The sequence below is a fragment of the Saimiri boliviensis genome, chromosome 7 (genome assembly GCF_048565385.1).
Source record: "Saimiri boliviensis isolate mSaiBol1 chromosome 7, mSaiBol1.pri, whole genome shotgun sequence".
Taxonomy (NCBI): Eukaryota; Metazoa; Chordata; class Mammalia; order Primates; family Cebidae; genus Saimiri; species Saimiri boliviensis.
In genome coordinates this window covers 38,238,403-38,260,488 of record NC_133455.1, presented here as the reverse complement: position 1 = coordinate 38,260,488, position 22,086 = coordinate 38,238,403, and the positions used below count along the sequence as shown (strand labels likewise).

The window sequence follows — 22,086 nt, the reverse complement described above, 5'->3', positions numbered from 1 at the left end:
ATCATAACAAACAGTCTCTCAGACCACAGTGCAAACAAGTTAGAACTCAGTATTCAGAAACTAACTCAGAACTGCACAGCTTCATGGACACCGAACAACTGGCTATTGAATGTTGACTGGATAAACAATGAAATGAAAGCAGAAATAAAGATGTTCTTCAAAATCAATGAGAACGAAGACACAACATACCAGCATCTCTGGGACACATTTAAAGCAGTCTCTAGAGGAAAATATATAGCAATAAATGCCCACATGAGAAGCAAGGAGAGATCTAAAGTTGACACCCCATCATCAAAATTGAAAGTGCTGGAGGAGCAAGATCAAAAAAACCTCAAAACCTAGCAGAAGACAAGAAATAACTAAGATCAGAGCAGAACTGAAGGAGATAGAGACACAGAAAAAAAAACCTTCAAAAAAATTAATAAATCCAGGGGCTGGGTTTTCGAAAAGATCAACAAAATAGACCACTAGCCAAATTAATAAAAAAAGAAAAGAGAGAGGAATCAAATAGATGCATTAAAAAGCGACAAAGGGGATATCACCACAGATTCCACAGAAATACAAACCATCATCAGAGATTATTACAAATAACTTTATGCACATAAACTAGTAAACCTGGAAGAAATGGATACATTCCTGGACACTTGCATCCTCCCAAACCTAAACCAGGAAGAAGCCGAAACCCTGAATGGACCAATAACAAGGGCTGAAGTTGAGGCAGCAATTAAGAGCCTACTACCCTAAAAACGCCCGGGTCCAGATGGGTTCACAGAGGAATTCTACCAGACACACCAAGAGGAGCTGGTACTATTCCTTCTGAAACTATTCCAAACAATCCCAAAAGAGGGAATCCTTCCCAAATCATATTATGAGACCAACATCATCCTGATACCAAAACCCGGCAGAGACTCGGCAAGAAAAGAAAACTTCAGGCCAATATCCATGATGAACATAGATGCAAAAATCTTCAATAAAATACTGGCAAACCGATGGCAACAGCACATCAAAAAGCTTATCCACCATGATCAAGTAGGATTCATGCCGGGGATGCAAGGCTGGTTCAACATACGCAAGTCTATAAATGTAATTCACCACATAAACAGAACCAAAGACAAAAACCACATGATTATCTCAATTGATGCAGAGAAGGCCTTTGACAAAATTCAACAGCCCTTTATGCTAAAAACCCTCAATAAACTAGATATTGACAGAATGTATCTCAAAATAATAAAATTTATTTACAACAAACCAACAGCCAATATCATACTGAATGGGCAAAAACTGGAAGCATTCCCTTTGAAATCTGGCACTAGACAAGGATGCCCTCTCTCACCACTCCTATTTAATATATTATCGGAAGTTCTAGCCAGAGCAATCAGGCAAGAAGAAGAAATAAAGGGTGTTCAAATAGGAAAGGAGGAAGTCAAATTGTTTCTATTTGCAGAGACATGATTATATATCTAGAAGACCCCATCGTCTCAGCCCAAAATCTCCTGAAACTGATAAGCAAATTCAGTGAAGTCTCAGGACACAAAATCAATGTGCAGAAATCACAAGCATTCCTATACACCAATAACACACTTAAAGAGAGCCAAATCAAGAACGAACTGCCATTCACAATTGCTACAAAGAGAATAAAATACCTAGGAATACAACTAACAAGGAACGTAAAGGACCTCTTCAAGGAGAACTACAAATCACTGCTCAACAAAATAAGAGAGGATACAAACAGATGGAGAAACATTCCATGTTCATGGTTAGGAAGAATCAGTATCATGAAAATGGCCATACTGCCCAAAGTAATTTACAGATTTAACGCTATCTCCATCAAGCTACCAATGATCTTCTTCACAGAACTGGAAAAAACCACCTTAAACTTCATATGGAACCAAAAGACAGCGCGCATAGCCAAGTCAATTCTAAGCAAAAAGAACAAAGCGGGAGGCATCACACTACTGGACTTCAAACTATACTACAAGGCTACAGTAATCAAAACAGCATGGTACTGGTACCAAAACAGAGATATAGACCAATGGAACAGAACAGAAGCCTCGGAGGCAACACAAAACAGCTACAATCATCCGATCTCTGACAAGCCTGAAAACAACAAGCAATGGGAAAAGGATTCCCTGTTTAATAAATGGTGTTGGGAAAACTGGCTAGCCATGTGCAGAAAGCAGAAACTGGATCCCTTCCTGACACCTTACACTAAAATTAACTCCAGATGGGTTAAACATAAGACCTAACACCATAAAAACCGTAAAGAAAATCTAGGCAAAGCCATTCAGGACATAGGTGTAGGCAAAGACTTCATGACCAAAACACCAAAAGCAATGGCAACAAAAGCCAAAATAGACAAATGGGACCTAATCAAACTCCACAGCTTCTGCACAGCAAAAAAACAATCAGAGAGAATCAGCAACCAACAGAATGGGAAAAAAATTTTGCAGTCTACCCATCTGACAAAGGGCTGATATCCAGAATCTACAAAGAACTAAAACAGATTTACAAGAAAAAAACAAGCCCATTCAAAAGTGGGCAAAGGATATGAACAGACACTTTACAAAATAAGACATACATGAGGCCAACAAACATGAAAAAATGCTCATCATCACTGGTCATTAGAGAAATGCAAATCAAAACTACATTGAGATACTATTTCATGCCAGTTAGAATGGCGATCATTAAAAAATCTGGAGACAACAGAGGCTGGAAAGGATGTGGAGAAATAGGAACACTTCTACACTGTTGGTGGGAGTGTAAATTAGTTCAACCATTGTGGAAGACAGTGTGGCGATTCCTCAAGGACCCAGAAATAGAAATTCCATTTGACCCAGCAATCCCATTACTAGGTATATATCCAGAGGATTATAAATCGTTCTATTATAAGGACACATGTACACGAATGTTCACTGCAGCACTGTTTACTATAGCAAAGACCTGAAACCAACCCAAATGCCCATCGATCATAGACTGGACAGGGGAAATGTGCCACATATGCACGATCAAAAACTATGAGTTCGTGTCCTTTGTAGGGACATGGATGAACCTGGAAACCGTTGTTCTCAGCAAAGTGTCACAAGAACAGAAAATCAAACACCGCATGTTCTCACTCACAGGCGGGTGTTGAACAATGAGAACAAACACATGGTCACAGGGAGGGGAGCATCACACACGGGGGTCTGTCGGGGGGGAAACAGGGGAGGCACAGCGGTGGGTGGGGAGTTGGGGAGAGACAACATGGGGAGAAATGTCAGATATAGGTGAAGGGGAGGAAGGCAGCAAATCACACTGCCATGTGTGTGCCTATGCAACAATCTTGCATGTTTTTCACATGTACCCCCAAACTTAAAATGCAATTAAAAAAAAAGAAAAAAAACCATTAGCTGGGCATGGTGGTGTGTGCCTGTAGTCTCAGCTACTTGGGAAGCTGAGGCACAAGAATCACTTGAACCCAGAAAGCAGAGGTTGCAGTGAGCCGAGATCACACCACTGCACTCCAACCTGGTGAGAGTAAGACTCCATCTCAAAGAATACTCTGATTTCCTTGGGTTGAATAAAATCATCTTTTCAAAAGATAAATCAGATTATGCCCTGTTCCTTCCCAAAGATTTTTAATGTTCCCTAAAGTATGAAATGGTTAACAAAGAATTTAAGGCTCTCTTGATCAGGGTCCTATCCTAGTTATTTTCCAGCAGATCCGTCCATTTGATGTTTTCATCACATCTATGTACAGCCCCAGGGTAAGGCTGGACCTTTATATATCTCCACGTCATTAGCTCTGCCTTGCAGATTTAAAAGTGGGAGGCATCAAATAAGTTATGGTGACAGCTAAGAAGACACGGAGCCAAAATTTGTACTAACGAGTTATGGTGACAGCTAAGAAGACAAGGAGCCAGGATTTGTACTAATGTCTATCTTTTAAACTCCATCTTATTCCATGTGTGTGACGAGCCGGCCACACCTGAACACTGCATGCACTTGCGATTTCTGTGTTCGTTCCTCACCCTAGCAAGGTCTCCTTCCCAATTCTCCTTTTAAGGACCAATTCAAACAGCGTCTCTCCCACGAAGGTTCTCCCACCCTGATGCCCAGCTAGGACTGACTGCTTCCTCTGTGCTTCCCCCCATTTGCATTTGCTCCTGTACAGTGCTTATTCTGCTAGGTACAACGGGTGTTTGAAGAACATTTGTTCCTCCAACATTTGGATGCCTCCTTGGAGGGAAGGATCAACTATCTTCTACTAGGCCCCCTGTGTCTGCTTCACACTCTTTCCTCCATCGGACCTTGGTGCTTCTTAAGTGAATCAGTTGTTGACTAGCAGCCAACCAGGGCGGCCAGTTGTTTCGGGACAAGTTGTTTACATTTGTTCAGCTGTTTGCAATGAGATCAAGAAGAACTTGCAACTGAGGGTGTCCTGGGTCTCTTTCAAGACAGACTGGACCGTGAATGGTTCACGGCTTGCCACACATGAGAGAAGTCAAGTAGTCAGGAAACTGATGTGTGTCATGGCTCTTCATTGCTCCAAGTGGAACAGAGGTTATCAATTACCAAATGATAAATATTGCCAGGTATGATGGCTCATGCCTGTAATCCCAGCACTTTGGGAGGCCGAGGCAAGAAGATCACTTGAGCCGAGGAGTTTGAGACAAGCCTGGGCAGCATAGCGAGTCTCTGTCTCTATTTAAAAATAAATTAGCCAGGCACAGTGGCATGCCTACAGCCCCAGCTACTGAGCAGGCTGAGGTGGGAGGACTGAGTGAGCCCAGGAGTTTGAGGCTGCAGTGAACTATGATTGCTTCCCTGCACTCCAGCCTCGGCAAAAAGGCCAGACTCTGTCTCTAAGAAAAAGAAAAAGAAAAAAAAAATATTAAGATCTCCTACATACAGACGATGCAGGTGTGATCCTCTCCTCCCTAAGGGATTTTTCCCCTGTGGGGACCATTGTAATTGTGGCAGACAGCTCAGGTGCCTCCTCCTTTGGACACACCCATATGTTCTTACTCAATCCATTATTTGGGATGGCATAAGGAAGCAGTCTTGTACTGCATCAAATGAAAAACTTTAAAAAATAATTTCTCAGGCCAGGAGCAGTGGCTCACGCTTGTAATCCCAGCACTTTGGGAGGCAGAGGCAAGCAGATCACCTGAGGTCAGAGGTTCGAGATCAGCCTGGCCCAACATGACGACCCCCACCCCCACCAACTCTACTAAAAATACAAAAATTAGCCAGACGTGGCGATGCATGTCTGTAATCCCAGCTACTCAGGAAGCTGAGGCAGAAGAATCGCTTGAACCTGGGAGGCAGAGGTTGCAGTGAGCCAAGATCGGGCCACTGCACTCCAGCCTGGCATCAGAGCAAGACTCTGTCTCAAAAATAAATAAATAAATAAAATTAAAAATAAATGATTTCTCTAATGCACCAGCAAGGTTCTCAAATGTAGTTTTCTGTCTCTTAGGAAATCACAGTTTGGTAGAACATGAACACAGAAGAGTCCTTTCACCTTCCAAAGTCCAAGAAGGCAAGGACTTGTTTAAAGGATGCAAGCAGGCCTCAAGAAGAATGGCTCAGGAGAGGACAGGATCTTGCCATGTCATTCAAGTTCATCAGAAAAGAGAGGCCAACAGTTACTAAAGACTTACCAGCATCAAATAATGATCTAAGGCCAGGCGCGGTGGCTCATACTTATGATCCCAGTACTTTGGGAGGCTGAAGTGGGTGGATCATGGGGTTAGGAGTTCAAAACGAGCCTGGTCAAGATGGTGAAACCCCGTCTCTACTAAAAATATAAATTAGCCAGGCGTGGTGGCATGCACCTATAATCCCAGCTACTCGAGAGGCTGAGGCAGAGAACTGCTTGAACCTGGGAGGTGGAGGTTGCAGTGAGTGGAGATCATGCCACTGGGTGACAGAGCGAGACTCCGTCTCAAAAATAAATAATTTTCTAAGTGTTTCCTGTACATTATTTTATTTTTCCTTTCAAGAATCTGATATTCGAATTCAAACTCCCATCTTCTAGCTGAGAAAACTGGCTTACTAGGACTCAAAGCTAGTAAGTGGCAGAGTCGTGGGGATTCCAGCCCAGGTACACCTGGCTCCAGGAATATCCTACCTTTTCTTGAGATCTTTCTGTGTATGCCAAACCGTTTATCATACATATACCTGTTTCCTACAACCCCAACACCCCTCAGATCGACTTAGTTTACTCAAACCACTGTGTTACCATTAAATACTGCAAATGTAAAAAATATGTATGATAGAGAAACCAGAAGAGCAAATACAGGCTGCCTGAGAGTCCTTGGAGCCACAAGGCAATTACTGGAGCTGTTCTCAATTTGACATCAATAAATAGAAGAAACGAGCTTAAATCCCAAGATACCTTGCATAATAAAAAATGTGGGTTACTTCTATTTTGCCCACTAACAAAGATCCTCCAGACCGACTTGTACATAAACTCCCTCTTTGGGTAAAGCTCCAGCAGGTTCTACAGTCATTGAATGCTCTGCTCTCAAGGTGCAGATAAGAGGAGGCTTTCTTCTCCCACAGCCACAGCCGTTTAAAGGCTCCAAAGATTCATGTTTCGGACAGAGAACAGTCCTCCTCTAAGATCATACTGTTTTCTGATCTGGGATAAAAGAAATGAAACAAATGGTGGACTGTGATTTTAAAGATAAACACTCTATCATGACCCTTCTTAGAACCTAAGTCTATATTTGGATTGGCTGTATTTCCAAAACACAGGGAACAGCCTTCCAGGGCCCACTCACAACACTCGACAGCAACTAGGCAGCTCAGACCTCACGGGAAAGCTCTAATTCCATAGCCATGTGTCCTACATGAAGGTTCACTTCCAGGTTGGTAGCCTAAGTTAGTGGTTAAAGGCACGGATTTCAGAGCGAGACTGCCTAGGTTCAGCACTGCCATGAGAACTGCCTCGTCTTGGGCAAGTTACTTTATGCCTCCATTTTCTCATCTGTAAAATGGGGAAGGCAGTACCTACTGGCTCACAGTGTGACTGTGAGGATTACAGGAATTCACGATTACGATAGGTCTGGTACAGAGTAAGTGTAAGTGCTGGCCGCGGATTATGAAACCTAACATACCCCAGATAGCTGCAAATTTCAGAAAACTCCAGAGCCAAGAACAGTGCTGCTGCTGTCACCATTGCTAAGCTCTTTCAACAGAAGCTGGTCACTGTCCCCACTGCCCCCACAGGCAGTGTTTGTGTGCACACAAACTGCCTTGTCTATGCGCCTTGCAGTGGACAGGAGGGTGGAGAGCGGCGAACACGGTCTCAAATTCATACCAGGAAGTCCCTTAAGAATCAAGTTTCAATGAACCTGAAAAGGAAAGATAATTTTTAAAAGATACTCCCCCGCCCCGTCACACACACACACAAAGCCAAAGATACTGCCATACTGCTTTACAGAGTCTTACCTAGTATTTAACTTGACTTGTATAAAGGTACCTTATGTCAAATAACTAAACTTTACATTCTCAACAGCCAACTCTTAATGTTTTATAATTGTCATGAGTCTTCTATGTTGCTATTTTCAGTAAAACTAGATTCTGAATTAAGACCCTAAAGACAGATGTCTAACATTTTCCACCTGCAAGTCTTTAAGCAAGAGAAAATCGTATTAGAAAGGCATATCTAACGATTATAACTTGCTACTTCCTCTAAAAAGCCTTCTTAGCCTACTTTTTGAGAGTATTATGGCATGGCCAGGCACAGTGGCATGTGCTTGCAGCCCTAGCCAGCTACTCAGGAAGCTGAGCCAGGAGGATCATTTGAATCCAAGAGTTGGGGGCCAGCCTGGGTAACATAGCAAGACCCCATCTCTAAAAAAAGGAGGGCGGGGCGGGGGCGGGGGAACGACAGATAAGAGAATGAATAAAGGAACGTGAATTACACTTGGAAGCTTGTTTTTACAGATATTACATGGGGGGTTTGGGGACTCGGTTGTACTTAGTTTCATGACCTTATGTGTAAATGGGGTAATTATTTTACTGATGTTCTCTCTTCTTCATCTCTTCTTTAAAACTGTCACTACTTTCGTTTTTTGTTGTTGTTTTTCACCCAGTAATTTCTCTCCAGATTGACTGTTTCTTGCTATGCTCAGGGCCATCTATCTTAACCCATACCCTCATTTCCTCTCTCTCCTACAGCAAGGGCAACCGTTTCACCAGGTTTCCTTGTTTTCAGAGTTCTATTCCTTCCATCTAGTCTCTAGGAGGTCATTACACTAATCTTCTAAACTTCCACTTTCCTCACATTTCACTGCTTAAGATGTTCAATGATTCTCTCTTCAGTAAGGGGACTGGATTCCTCCCCACGCTGGTACTTGAGCCCTGAGTACTTTTCCCTACTCAGCCTCCAATGTCTTCCTCCTCCCTTCACCATCCACCAGACGGATCTCAGCACTGTGGTACATGAAGGTATTTCTGAACCTTTTGTTTCGCCTCAATACTCACACCTTTCCCTTCTGGACACAGCATTTCAAGGCCTCTGTCATATCCAAATCCTACCACTCCTTCGAGAGCTCTTCCGTGAGGCATTTCCAAAGGCCTTCTCCTTCTGGACTTGTTTTGGCTCTGATGTAGAACGCTGGGTTGGGCCCCTCCTTGTTTCATCATCTTTGCTGGGTGTTTTACTAGTTATTGAAAGCGGCCATTTCTTAGGTGCCATACAACACTCAGCAAAGAATGAGCAGTATCATTGAGCAGCAACTACCTATATACCTACCCAATTTCTCTATGCCATAACCCAGGATATTACAAATTCTGAATGAGACGTCCGAGAAAGAAATACATGTTTATCAATATACACATACATATGTATGTGCACGTATACATTCAACAAATTTTGTGAAATATTATTTATCTTTACCAAACACAATGTAACTGTATTTACAGTTACCTTGTTTTCTGGACAACTGGATATCAGAAATTATTATTTTTGCTAATTTTATTATGTACAAAAATCCTTGTTTGCAGATACATATTAGAAACCAAGTGCCCTGGCTGGGAGCGGTGGTTCATGCCTGTAATCCTCAGCACTTTGGTAGGCTGAGGCAGGCAGATCACTTGAGGCCAGGAGTTTGAGACCAGCCTGGCCAACATGGTAAAAGCCCATCTCTACTAATAATACAAAAATTAGCTGGGCGTGATGGTACATGCCTGTAATCCCAGCTACTCAGCAGGGGTGCTGAGGTATGAGAATCACTTGAACCTGGGAGGTGGAGGTTGCAGTGAGCTGAGATTGCACCACCCTACTCCAGCCTGGCGCCTGGCAACGGAGCAAGACTCTGTCTCAAAAAAATTAAAAAAAAAAAAAAGAATACCAGGTGCAGTGGCTCACACCTGTAATCCCAATACTCTGAGGGGCTGAAGTGGGTGGATCACATGAGGTCAAGAGTTCGAGACCAGCCTGTCCAACATGGTGAAACCCCATCTCTAGTTAAAAAAAAAAAAAAAAAAAGGCTGAGTGTGGTGGTGTGTGCACCTGTAATCCCAGCTACTTGGGGAAGCTGAGACAGGAGAATTGCTTGAACCCGGGAGGCAGAGGTTGCAGTGAGCCAAGATCATGCCACTGCACTCCAGCCTGGGTCACAGAGTGAGACCCCGTCTCAAAAAAAAAAAGAAAGGAAAAAGAAACAAAGTGCCCTGATATCTGAATACCACTTACTTTTAAATAGATTACAAACACGCACAAAGAGAATAAGAACATTTTAAATTGTTGAATCTGGGTAAGGTAGATGAGTATTTGTCGTGATTTTCTTTCTGCTTTTCCATATAAGAATATAAAGTGATAGTTATTACTCATCAAATTTATTTCATGACCATAATCCTGTTTGAAAAAATTGCTTTATAATTAGAAAAAAAGTCACTTGTCCCAGTGTTTGTTAGTCATACTTAAGGGAGGCCCTAACATTCTGTAGAATGTTCTGTAGCTACTTCCTGGCCAATAAAGGATTTAATGTTCCACTACTGAGTCAATTAATCTCTCCTTCAGAATCCTTTCTATGAAACTTCTTGTGAATCATTACGACCTCAGCAGAAAGGTGTAAGATTAGGGACTAGTTTTTGACTTGCAGAGATCACAGACTAAGAACTTACCCTAAGACCTCCCATCCCGAGAACAATCCTTGTGGTTTTCACAGTGTTTTAAAAGAATGAAATCCAGGAACATCAAAGTCTAAGACAGTGCCTTAAAACTGAAAGTGTCATAGCAAACGTGCACTGGCTACACTTTCCCCTTCCTTTTCCTTTAAGAATTGGTTTTAATAAAAGATGAAGTTCCATGAACAGTCAATAGCATCTCATTTAATTGACACTAAGTATTCTACATGAGTGAATGAAATTTGTAGATAACTGAAATTCCAAGTCTTGCTAATTAGAGATTTCTAGATTTCCTTCTTTCTTTTAAAAAATTTCTTTTATATACAGGGTCCTGCTCTGTTGCACAGGCTGGCCTCAAACTCCTGGGCTCAAGTGAGCCTCCTTCCTCAGCATCCAAAGTAACTGAGGCTACAGGTGTGCACCACCATGGCCAGGTGGATTTCTAAATTTCCAAGATTGCTTTCCTGTTGACTACAGACAACCACATAATCAAGTCTGAATTGTGACACAGCAACAGTGACCTCAAGAAGGCAATTCAACTAGATCACGCAGGGGACCTGGGACCCAATTAACCACAGGCCCTCATGAAGAAGCAAGGTGGCTGAACTCTGCAACCTCTAAGGGCTTTGCAGCTCTTAAACTCAGCAGTCCTGTTACTACTAGGTCTGTAAGATGGGCAGCCTGCATGCAAAATACCAATAGTATAAAATTATTAGCACAGACCAACTAACACAAACGGAATATTCTTCTTTATAATGAATCTAACATTTTAATTTTTTTGAGACAGAGTCTCACTCTGTCACCCAGGCTGGAGTGCAGTGACGTGATCTTGGTTCACTGCAACATCTGTCTCCCAGGCTCAAGCGATTCTTGTGCCTCAGCCTCCCGAGTAGCTGGGATTACAGACGTGTACCACCACACCTGGCTAATTTTTGCATTTTTAGTAGAGACAGGGTTTGCCATGTTGGCCAGGCTGGTCTTGAACTCCTGGCATCACGTGATCTGCCCACCTTGGCCTTCCAAAGCTGGAATTACGGGTGTTAGCCATTGTGCCTGGCCCTTCATAATAAATGTTATTTACTAAAATAAAAATTAAGCAACATAAGTCGTTAAAAACCATATGCAACAAGTAAAAAGAATGAACAAGTGTTTAACAAAGAACCCAGGTGAATCTCCTGTGTGTAATACTTAATTAAAGAAGCCACATACAAATATGTGATGCTGTAAGATTGGGGTGCAATGGAAGTGAGAAGAGTGGTTACCCTTTGCGGGGGAGTAGGGGTAGGGAGAATGATTCACCGAAAGGTGGCACCAGGGAGCACTGGGGTACCAATGACACTAACCCAGGTGGCAGTTACTTAGGGCAAAAATCACTGAACTGTACTTTTAAGAAGTATACACTTTACTGTAAGTTAAACACCAAAAAAGTAAAATATAAGATGGAAAAAAAACTTAGATAACAAAAATGCAGGAACTGTCAAAATTATCTTTATAATACTTGTGAACATTACAAACGCACAGTGAGTAAATATACAATATTGCTCAATTCTAGCAGGAAAAAAATCCTTAAATTTCATTAGCATGTCAACCTGTAATGCATTCTGTCAAGGCTTTAACATTTTTAAAGTTTCCCAAACTTTCATGACACTGTCTCATATGTCAAATATTTTCTAAAAATATTTGGTTTTAGACTATAAAAGAGCCTATGACAAAGCAGAAATCCACTTGGTTTACTAGCAAGGCATTAGTATCTGTGGTTTAACCAAACACATCAGATTTAGATACAAAAATATGCAATTTAGAATTCTGCAAAATGCAGTGAAATCCTAATACCATGTTGATCCAGATTGCTAATGCCTTGTTTTATTACATAATAGTCATTTAGAAAGCCAATGTTTCTCAATGAGGCTGAATTTAACTAAAAAGCACACAAAGTACAATTAGGGCTTGCTTACTTAGACCAAATTGTTTTTATGATAGCTAATGGAAATGATTAATTTGGGTTATAAACCAAGCCTGCCAAAATACAAAATTGCTACTTGAAAATGTTTTCCTGGGCATCTTTTGTGAAGTAGTGTGTTGAAAGAACTGGAGTCAGAGAAATATGACAAGCTCTGCCCTAAGACGTCACTGTTCGGGCAGGGAGGCATACAGAATTTTAAAATGTAACAAGGCCAGGCACAGTGGCTCACACCTGTAATCCCAGCACTTTGAGAGGCTAAGGCAGGAGGACTATTTGAGCCCAGCAGTTTGAGACCAGCCTGGGAAAAATAGTGAGACCCCATCTCTACAAAAAAAAAAAAAAAAAAAAAAAAAAGCTGCTTGCAATAGTGTGTGTCTGTAGTCCCAGCTACTTGGGAGGCCGAGGTGGGAGGATTTCTTGAGCTTAAGAGGTCAAGGCTGCAGTGAGCCGTGATTATGCCACTGCACTTCAGCCTAGGTGATGGAGTGAGACTTCATCTCAACAAAAAAAAAAAGTAACAAGTACTATAGGAATTGAGGGGAGGAAATAAACAAGCAGGGAGCTTCAAGGAGAAGCTTCTGAGAAGGTGATAATTGGCTCAGAGGCGGCGGCTCCAAAATCACCTGATAGCCTAGCAAGGAGCACAATGCATCCGCAGAAGGAAAAACTAGAATGTGTATTTAGGAAACTAAAAGTTGGAGTGTCTAAAATTGAGAATGGCTAAATGGGTCATTCTAAATCAAGGCATGATTGAGGGCTGGGGCGAAAAAGAGGTGCATGGCAAGCATTTCTAAAGGGACGAGGCACAAGGCTCAGAAGAACACAGACAACCTGCAACAGGCTCTGCCAACACGCGAGGTTCAACACTTGACCAGCAGACAAGGGAAGCCTGGGATTTTAAAGCAGGCGGCGTTTTTACAATCATGAAAAGAAAATACTGGGAAATACAGAAGTTGGCATATCCAAAAGAAAAGGAGCCTTACCCTAAATACAGATACTGTTACTTATTAATCTTTTAAAAATCCAGCACTGTGACTATACTGCAGAGAAGGATTTTGGATTTGGTTCACATCACCTAAGAATGGGTCATTCATGAATCTGTGTAATTAATTGGTCATGACATAACAACTTTAAGTAGCCTCTGTCTGGGATGCTGGGATCATAATCATGTGATTTGGACTTTTTTTTCAAAGCATCATTTGAAGCTAAGGATAGCTGAATTCTTACCTCAAAGAACACTGTCCATCATGTGATGGGAAATCAAGCATTTTGCCTCACAAATACACGATTTGTTATTTATTCCACCTCCACTCATCTCTCTTCTACAGGCTCAATACTAACAGAATTCCAGTTATTATCACAGCCTTGCTACTTTCCATCAGGGGGCTAGACAGATTAAGAAGGGCAAAGTTTTCTCCTAGAATGAACAAAATGGTAGGACTTAAAGATGACTCTCCAGAAAAGTGGAATTCTTTCTGTCTTTTATATGTGGACTGAAAAGAGAAATCCCTCAATGTACACAGCAAACCACATTCCCCTCATGCTAAGCCATAGTTAGGGAAGACATCCCAGATTCTCCTGAATGCAGGAAAGCACTATGGTTACACCTATCCACTCCATTGAACCAGGTACTAACCATGACTCAAATTCTGTCTGAAACAAAAATCCAAATGAGATTAGTAACAGAAAAAAAAAAAAAAAACAAACAAACAAAAAAAACCTAAGTATGTGTGTAGCAGGGTGGACAGAAGGCAGTCTCGAAAGCTTCAATGCTAGACATTTTTTTTCTCTTTACTAGGAATTGCAATCGGCCAAACCATGGGTCTGTACCTGGCCTAGAGCCTTAACAATGCAACAAGACTGTGAGAACTCTCACTCAGGGACACCTGCTCTTAGCCTACTATAAAACTACTGCCTGTGTGCAGAATTCTCATTTGAAAACATGAATTTTATGCCCAAAGGATGAAATGCCCAAGAGGCTTTACTCACGCCAAGTTCCCTAGGAACCCTGGGGTTTCCTTTTGCCTTGGGAAAGGAGGTGAACTTTTTTTTGAGACAGTTTTGCTCTGTCGCCCAGGCTGGAGCGCAGTAGAGCGATCTCAGCTCACTGCAACCTCCGCCTCACAAGTTCAAGCGATTATCCTGTCTCAGCCTCCTGAGTAGGTCAGACTATAGGTGCACACCACCATGCTTGGCTAATATTTATATTTTTAGTAGAGACGGGGTTTCACTATGTTGGCCAGGCTAGTCTTGAACTCCTGACCTCAAGTGATCTGCCCACCTTGGCCTCCCAAAATGCTGGGATTACAGGCATGAACCACCATGCCCAGGCTGAAAAGAAGTGAACTTAATAGGACCCCCAGGACTGCTAACCACATACCTTTATTTGCAATGTGGTACACTTGATTAATCTGACTCAGCCCACCTCCCTTACTCAGCATTTCAAAATGTTAGGGGACCATCTGTTTATGATTCATGAACTAAGAACATTATGAAGTTTTTCATTCAGTTCAGGGTATCACCCTGAACTTGATGAACTAAAATTTATTTGATTTCTATACTTTAATGACTCTGATGTCATTCATTGCTTTCAATGTTATGACTGATGTTTTATTAATAAGGCCATTGTAAATATATCTGTAAGTACCAGAATCCGTGTCAGAGAAACACTTTGCTTGATTGCTTTTCTTCCTGGATAAATATGTAGTCAACAATCAGTGAATATATACTTCATATTACATGATTGACTCAGAGAGTTCAACAATATCTAATCAGAGGCAAGGATATGTTTATTTTATTAAGGGGCACATCCTTCAAACTAATCAAACTTTATATGTAAACAAAGGTAAAGTGACAAGCGTAATTAAGAATGAAATGACAAACAGATTTAGGTCACATCATTTATTTTCCACTTATCTAGCATCTTTCATCAAAAATGTCAATAAATCTTTCCAACTGCTCCTGTTCCACCTAGGATACGATCATCTGAAAGTCTCAGAAGTCTGTTCTGAATTTCACACTCCATAACTGACAGCTGTTTAGTCTTTGGGACTCATCAATGAATCTCCCCTCTCCCTTGCCTCCCATATCACTAAGTTCTTTCTTCTTTCTTGATACTCTAACATCAGACCCTTCTGCTCTGTCCAACACCTGACACCTGCCTGCCCTAGGTCTGTTACACTGCACGCCTGGACCCCTGCAGCAATCTATCTCCTCTCTCTCCAGGCTGCTCCTCTCAGTGCTCACCACTATAGGTGGGTTACAGGATGAGGTTTAAACACCTAAAGCCAGAAGTCAAAGTCCTCATTATCTTGATTCAATTGTCTCTGTCCAGATCCTGTATTGTCAGTTTCTTAGCTGGACCAGATGGTTGGGTCCAGGTGTGCTATGTCCAGCTCGAGCATAGCGTGCCAAGATCAAATTTTACCTAACACCCTTCACCCTTTATTCAGGAGTGCTACATGGATGTAGGCATTATTCCGCCTTCCACCTCCACCAGCTATTCTGTGCCTGCTACGTGCATATCAGTGTGACAGATGTGTGACACGTTTTATTTCTAGTTCTCACTTCAATTATGCTAGTTATGTTTAGCATATCAAAAATATCAAGGAATTTGGGCCGGGCACTGTGGCTCATACCTGTAATCCCAGCACTCTGGCTTGAGCCCAGGGGTTTGAGGCTAGCCTAGGCAACAAAGCGAGACCATGCTCCCGTCCTCTAATCTCTACAAAAAAAATTTAAAAATTAGCTGGGTGTGGTGGGATGCACCTGTAGTACCAGCTACACAGGAGGCTGAGGCAGGAAGATCCCTTGAGCCCAGGAGTTCAAGGTTGCAGTGAGCTGTTATCATACCACTGCACTCCAGCCTGGGTGACAGAGTGAGACTCTTGTCTCAAAAATTAAAAAAAGAAAAAGAAAGAAGAAATCAAGGAATTTGACAAGGTCACAAACTAGGGAGTAGCAAGCCAGGGTTTGAACCCAGGTGTGATTCCATAGCCTATGTTCTTTGTAAAACCTCAGGCTTCCTAGAATGTCATCCCCAACTTCCTATTTACCAAAACCTAGGGGTTCCTTCAGAGTCTGCTCAATTTCACCTCCCCCACAGTCATGGATGATCACCCCAAATCTAGTAATCAGCGGTTACTCAGAACTCCTGCTGTTCTTACCTCATATTCTTAGAAATTTGATTTTTTGCAGCCCCAGAGCCTCATATTAATAGTCTCTTGGACACAGCAGGCACTCAACTATCTTAACTGAGTCATTTTGCTATTTTCAAATTATTTCCTATGGGTAAAATTACCTTATCAGGTAGTGTAACTTCAGTAACTCAATAAAATCAGTTTCAATAATAAGGGCGCATCTATGGTCTCCTAACTAAGAACAGAAGGCAGGGCTAAGTCAGTGGCTTACAGATATCAAATACCCAATCTCTCTCCATTTCTTTCACTACACTATCCTTGTGCCATTTGCTTTGTCCTCATATGGAGACGAGAGCTACTGTAGTTCTACCAATCACACGTAGACAATTTCTGGCTATAGATGAGGATACTTATCTTCTTTCATATTTTATTAGGGAGAAAAACTTTTCCAGAAGCTCCTCAGTAGATTTCTCCTGGAGTCCCTTTGGCCAGGGCTGAGTTCTATGTCCATGCCCTAATTGCAAGAGAGGCTAGGGAGGTGGCACATAACATTTTCAGCTTCCAGGAACAGACTCTGCCAGCCAGGGAGAAAGGGAAGGAAAAAGGTCTTTGGAAAGGCAATCCAGAGTGTTTGCAACCACCACCTCGAATAGATATTATACAATGATCAACTCTGCATAAGGAAAACTCCCCCACGTCCAAACAGGTTATCATTAGAAAGGCTTGCTAATCTAGTTAAAAACAAATAATCCAGTTACCATTGAGTGTATTTGCTCTGGACGTAGAAGAGAAGAGAACTGGAACCTCCTTTAGCCACCAAGTGTAAATACATTCCTCTTCCCCAGTGTTTTGGTTACATATCATAATCTTCTCCATCATGATCACCACAAGGGAAGAAGGACTCAGAAGAAAAAATATCTAGCTCTTTTGAGCTTCCATATAGTCCCCAAAACACCTTAAGGCAGGCAAAAAAAATTTTTCTCCGGAGATTTAAAGAACAGAAATGGAGATGAAAATATTTACAAGTCTTCTGCCTCCTCCTTTGATTCTTCTATGCTGCTGCTAAAAAAAATGCTGGGCTGCCACCCTACCACCAACCACCACCCTATCTGCTGCCAATTCTGCAAACGGCATAGACATTCATCAGTAGGGGACCACTTTTTAAAATTCTAGAACAACGGAAAATGATGGCGCCACTAAAATGGAAATGGATCTGAATGGGCTACCGTGGGAAACTATTCAATCCAAACAGTTAAGAGAGAAAAGCAAGACGCAAGGCTGTGCCTACTGTGCACACTTATTTATGCTTATCTGAAGTAGGGGTGGAGGGATTTATAATAGATGTGTACAATTATATACTCTACATATATGAACATTTCTAGAAGCTGTCTTAAGAACTGTGAATGGTAGTCACCTCTGGGGAATAGGACTGGGAATCTGGGGACATGGATATTTTTTGTTTTATATTCTCTTTTTGAGAGAATAAGTCACCTTATTTTCACATTTTTTAAAAAAGTCCCTAGTGCCTGAATCTCAAAGTGAGAATAATATGCAAATTCCTGCAAAATTTCATTAGCACACTTGAGATACTTTCTTGTCTCCTCCAGGGACCTATGATTTTACTAACAGTAGAAAAATAAATAATCTATAGGACAGTAAGCATTTTTGTAACTCGCCCTAACTGAATTTTGTTTATGCAATTACTTTTAGAAAAGTAACTCCCTATTGAAAAGATAAATTTTAAATTCCATTTCCCAGGGAAATAAAACCATGGCTTAAAAGTTAGCTCTAAAACAAATTTTATGGGACTAAGCTGGAATTGCCAAGTCATAAATATAAGTTTTTAAGTAAAAATCCCATTAAGATACTAATTTCACATCTTATATAACATTATAAAATACTATCTTCTTTCTTTTTTTTTTTTTTTTTTGAGATGGAGTTTCGCTCTTGTTACCCAGGCTGGAGTGCAATGGCGCGATCTCGGCTCACCGCAACCTCCGCCTCCTGGGTTCAGGCAATTCTCCTGCCTCAGCCTCCCGAGTAGCTGCGACTACAGGCACGCGCCACCATGCCCAGCTAATTTTTTGTATTTTTAGTAGCGACGGGGTTTCACCATGTTAGCCAGGATGGTCTCGATCTCTTGACCTCGTGATCCACCCGCCTCGGCCTCCCAAAGTGCTGGGATTACAGGCTTGAGCCACCGCGCCCGGACAAAATACTGTCTTCTTAAGGGATCAATTCCACTGAAATATTTCCATTGACACCTGGGCTACCCAAGGCTCACAGATTTGAATCTGTAATTCATGGGCAATCATGTTTCCCATAAAAGCTTTTCACTGATAGGAGCAGACCATGGCTGTGTATGATAGGCGTATATATACAGTTGTCTCTTGGAATCCATGGGGGATTGGTCCTAGGACCTGTTGCAGATACCAAAATCTGTGAGTGCTCAAGTCCCTGATATACAATGGTGTAGTATTTGCATATAAGCCACATACATCCTCCTGTATACTTTAAATCATCTCTAGATTACTTATACCTAATACAATGTAAATGCTATGTAAATAGTTATGTTGTATTGTTTAGGGAATGATGATAAGAAAAAAACCCTCTGAATCTGTTCAGTACAGATGCAATTTCTTTTCCTAAATATTTTTGACCCTTGGCTGGTTAAATCCATGAATGTGAAACCCATGGATGTGCAGGGCTAACTCTATATCCATTCATGGCAACAGAAGGGTCGCAGAGTTCATCTACAGACTGTTTACACACAGTTCATGTGATTCTTGAGGCCAGACTGTTTTACCTGTGATACTTAGGTTTGGTGTTTTTGTTTGTTTTTTGAGACAGTGTCTTGCTCTATCATCCAGACTGGAGTACAGTGGTGCGATCACAGCTCACTGCAGCCTTGACCCCCCAGATTCAACTGATCCTCCTACTTCAGCCTCCCTAGTAGCTGGGATGACAGGTGCACACCATCACACTCTGCTAATTTTTGTATTTTTTGTAGAGATAATGTTTTGCCATGTTGCCCAGGCTGCTCTTGAACTCCTGGGTTTCAAGCAATCTACCTGCCTCGGCCTCCCAAAGCTGGGATTACAGCCATGAGCCAATGTGCCCAAATGGTTCTCAAGTTTTGATTTTGTCCTTCAAAAATCTTTTCTATAGCAACAACTACAAAAAAAAATTAATGCTATCTCCGTAAGGTTAAAGTCAGTTTCTCAGAAGACAAAGCAGGATAAGACTACTTTCACTTTTTAAATTTTTTCAGTGGTTCTAGGATTCATTTTTACATGAAGCAATGCTAAAAGCAGATTACAAGGTATATTTGCAGTGTTTGCATTTAACTGATTCTTAAAACATTAAAAACTGTTCGGCATTTGAGCATGCACATCCCCTAGAGATTCAGAAATTACATTTGTAGGTTAGGAGAATACATTGCAAATATACACAGCAGCATCACTTGCAAAAGAAAAAGCAACAAAAGCAAGAACAAAAGACAACCCACAAATAATCCAAAACCTATGGGCAATAAAATGGATACACACGCACGCACGCGCACGCACACACACACATATGCACACACACGCAGACTGTTTATTTCTGGAATGAAATAAACCAGAGCTACAAGAATTAAAATGGGCCAGGTACAACGGCTCCCACCTGTAATCCCAGCATTTTGGGAGGCCAAGGTTGGTAGATCACATGAGCCCAGAGTTTGAGATCGATCAGCCTAGGCAACATGGTGAAACGCTGCTGCTACCAAAGAAAAAAAGATTAGCCAGGTATGCGGCACACACGCCTGTAGTTCCAGCTATTTGGAAGGCTGAGGCAAGAGGATGAGCCTGGGAGGTCGAGGCTGCAGTGAGCCAATATTGCATCACTGCACTCCAGCCTGGGTGACAGAGCAAGATCCCATTTCAAAAAGAATAAAATGACTAAATCTTAAAACAAGCAAGTCAAAGAACACACCCTGTAGGAATTCTACTTTATAAAGGTCAAATCCAGGCAAACTCCTGTTTAGGTATGAACATACACGTGGTACGAGGGAAAAATCTTGAGAATAGTTAACATAAACCTTAGGGCAGTGATAATCTCTTGGCGGTGGGAGAGCTTGTGATACAGGGATGCTCAATCAGGGAAGAAGGCTACAGGGTCAAGTTCAACTCCTTACCCTGGGTATAACATACAGGGGTGTTTCATGTTACTATTTTTTTAATGGAATACCTTCTTTGTGTAATATTAGTTTACCAACATTTTAAAATAAAAACTATGGAGTAAATTATACAGTAAAATAAACAAAATGTGTATTTATGTGTGTGTGAGAAAGAGAGAGAGAGAGAGTGTTTGCTTAATCTGTAGAATGAATGATTTCTTTCAATCCTATTGCTTTATCTCTGGCTCTATACTTATCTCTTTGGGTAATAATGTCAAAATCTAAATTTCAGACCCTACTTAAAACGTGACCTGGTCTCAAAGGCCCTCAGGTCACCACTGCAATGATCTTCCTGGATCATTATCCTCAGTGGTTACACACAGGAATGCGAAGCATGTAGTCAGGAGAAAGCAATTTCCCCCAAGCCACAGGTCATCCCCTGGAAGAAAAACAACCTACCCTCCGTAAGCTGACTGGAAAGGAACAGGTGGGAAGGAGAGCAGAGGGGCCCCCAGCACTGTCAGGGTTTCTCCAGAATGGCCTGCCAACCAGGACAAGCCCTGTTCCCACATCTTTTTGAACAGCCTGGCAAAGAAAGCAGCTGTAACTATTTTACAAGCAGTGCTCTTGCAGTTTGGGGAGCATTTTCCCTTTTATTCCAACTGCAACTGTGTCAAGCTCTGTCAGCTGTTGTGCTCACAGCGTTAGGAGGCTATCAGATGATTTGCTGTCGGAACAACTGGCCCCTTTGATTTTTTTTTTTATAACAATTTTTTTTTTTTTTTTTTGAGACAGAGTCTTACTCTGTCGTCCAGGCTAGAGTACAATGCCACGATCTTGGCTCACTGCAACCTCTACCTCCCGGGTGCAAGCAATTCTCCTACCTCAGCCTCCCGAGTAGCTGGGATTACAGGTGCTGCCACCACACACGGCTAATTTTTGTATTTTATACAACAGAAATGTAACCTCCAAGATGCAAATGATCCAATGGCAAGCAGGAAACTCCTCCAACCTTCCCCTGCCCCCAGGGGTTTTGGTTTCTAAAAACTGGGTATCGCAATCAACAATGGGCAAACCTTTGCTACAGAACTGATGAGGGGGGAAAACCTGAATAAATGTGTGCAAATATTTTAATGTTCACAGAAGAAAAGAAAGATTGTATTTTGTGTCAATATACAGAAGTCTTCTATAACAAAGAGCCACAAGTGAATAGATTCCCCATGAGATCCACAGCTCCCACAGGCAGAGATCACACGAACCTGGGCCTTCACCACCCTACGGGAAAGAAACCTACACTCTGGGGTGTCCAAGCATGGTCTGAGAAGCCCCGGTTCAGACGCACTCTCTGTTTCCCCCCACAGCTGCTTCCTCTCCCGGCCCACAGTTCAAGGCAGCCACCACACCCTTCTTCCCCAAGGTGGGCAGGGCAGCGTCACACAAAGTCAGTTTCACAGAGTTTCAAGTTTCTAGGCAAGGCAGAACAACTCAAAGAGGCCCATTTGTCGAAAGATCAGATGTGAAAGTACAAAGTTAGATTCCAACTCAGAGCCTGGTTAGACCCAGGGTTACTTTCGAACTCCCAGGATGTGGGAGGAGACCTGGCTCTTCTCCAGCCAGTAGCCGGCACAATCCAACCCAGATATTTGTCCATCTGTTAAATCACTCACACTGGACTGACATTTTTAAAAAGACATAAGAATAAGGAG

The 22,086-nt window shown here is 41.9% G+C and overlaps 1 protein-coding gene across 10 annotated transcripts in view; it reads right to left on the bottom strand.

Moving 5' to 3' along the window:
• Positions 1-22,086, bottom strand: part of TMCC3 (transmembrane and coiled-coil domain family 3) — a 382,147-nt gene that overhangs the window by 30,930 nt on the left and 329,131 nt on the right. The gene's annotated exons all lie outside the window — the stretch shown is intronic.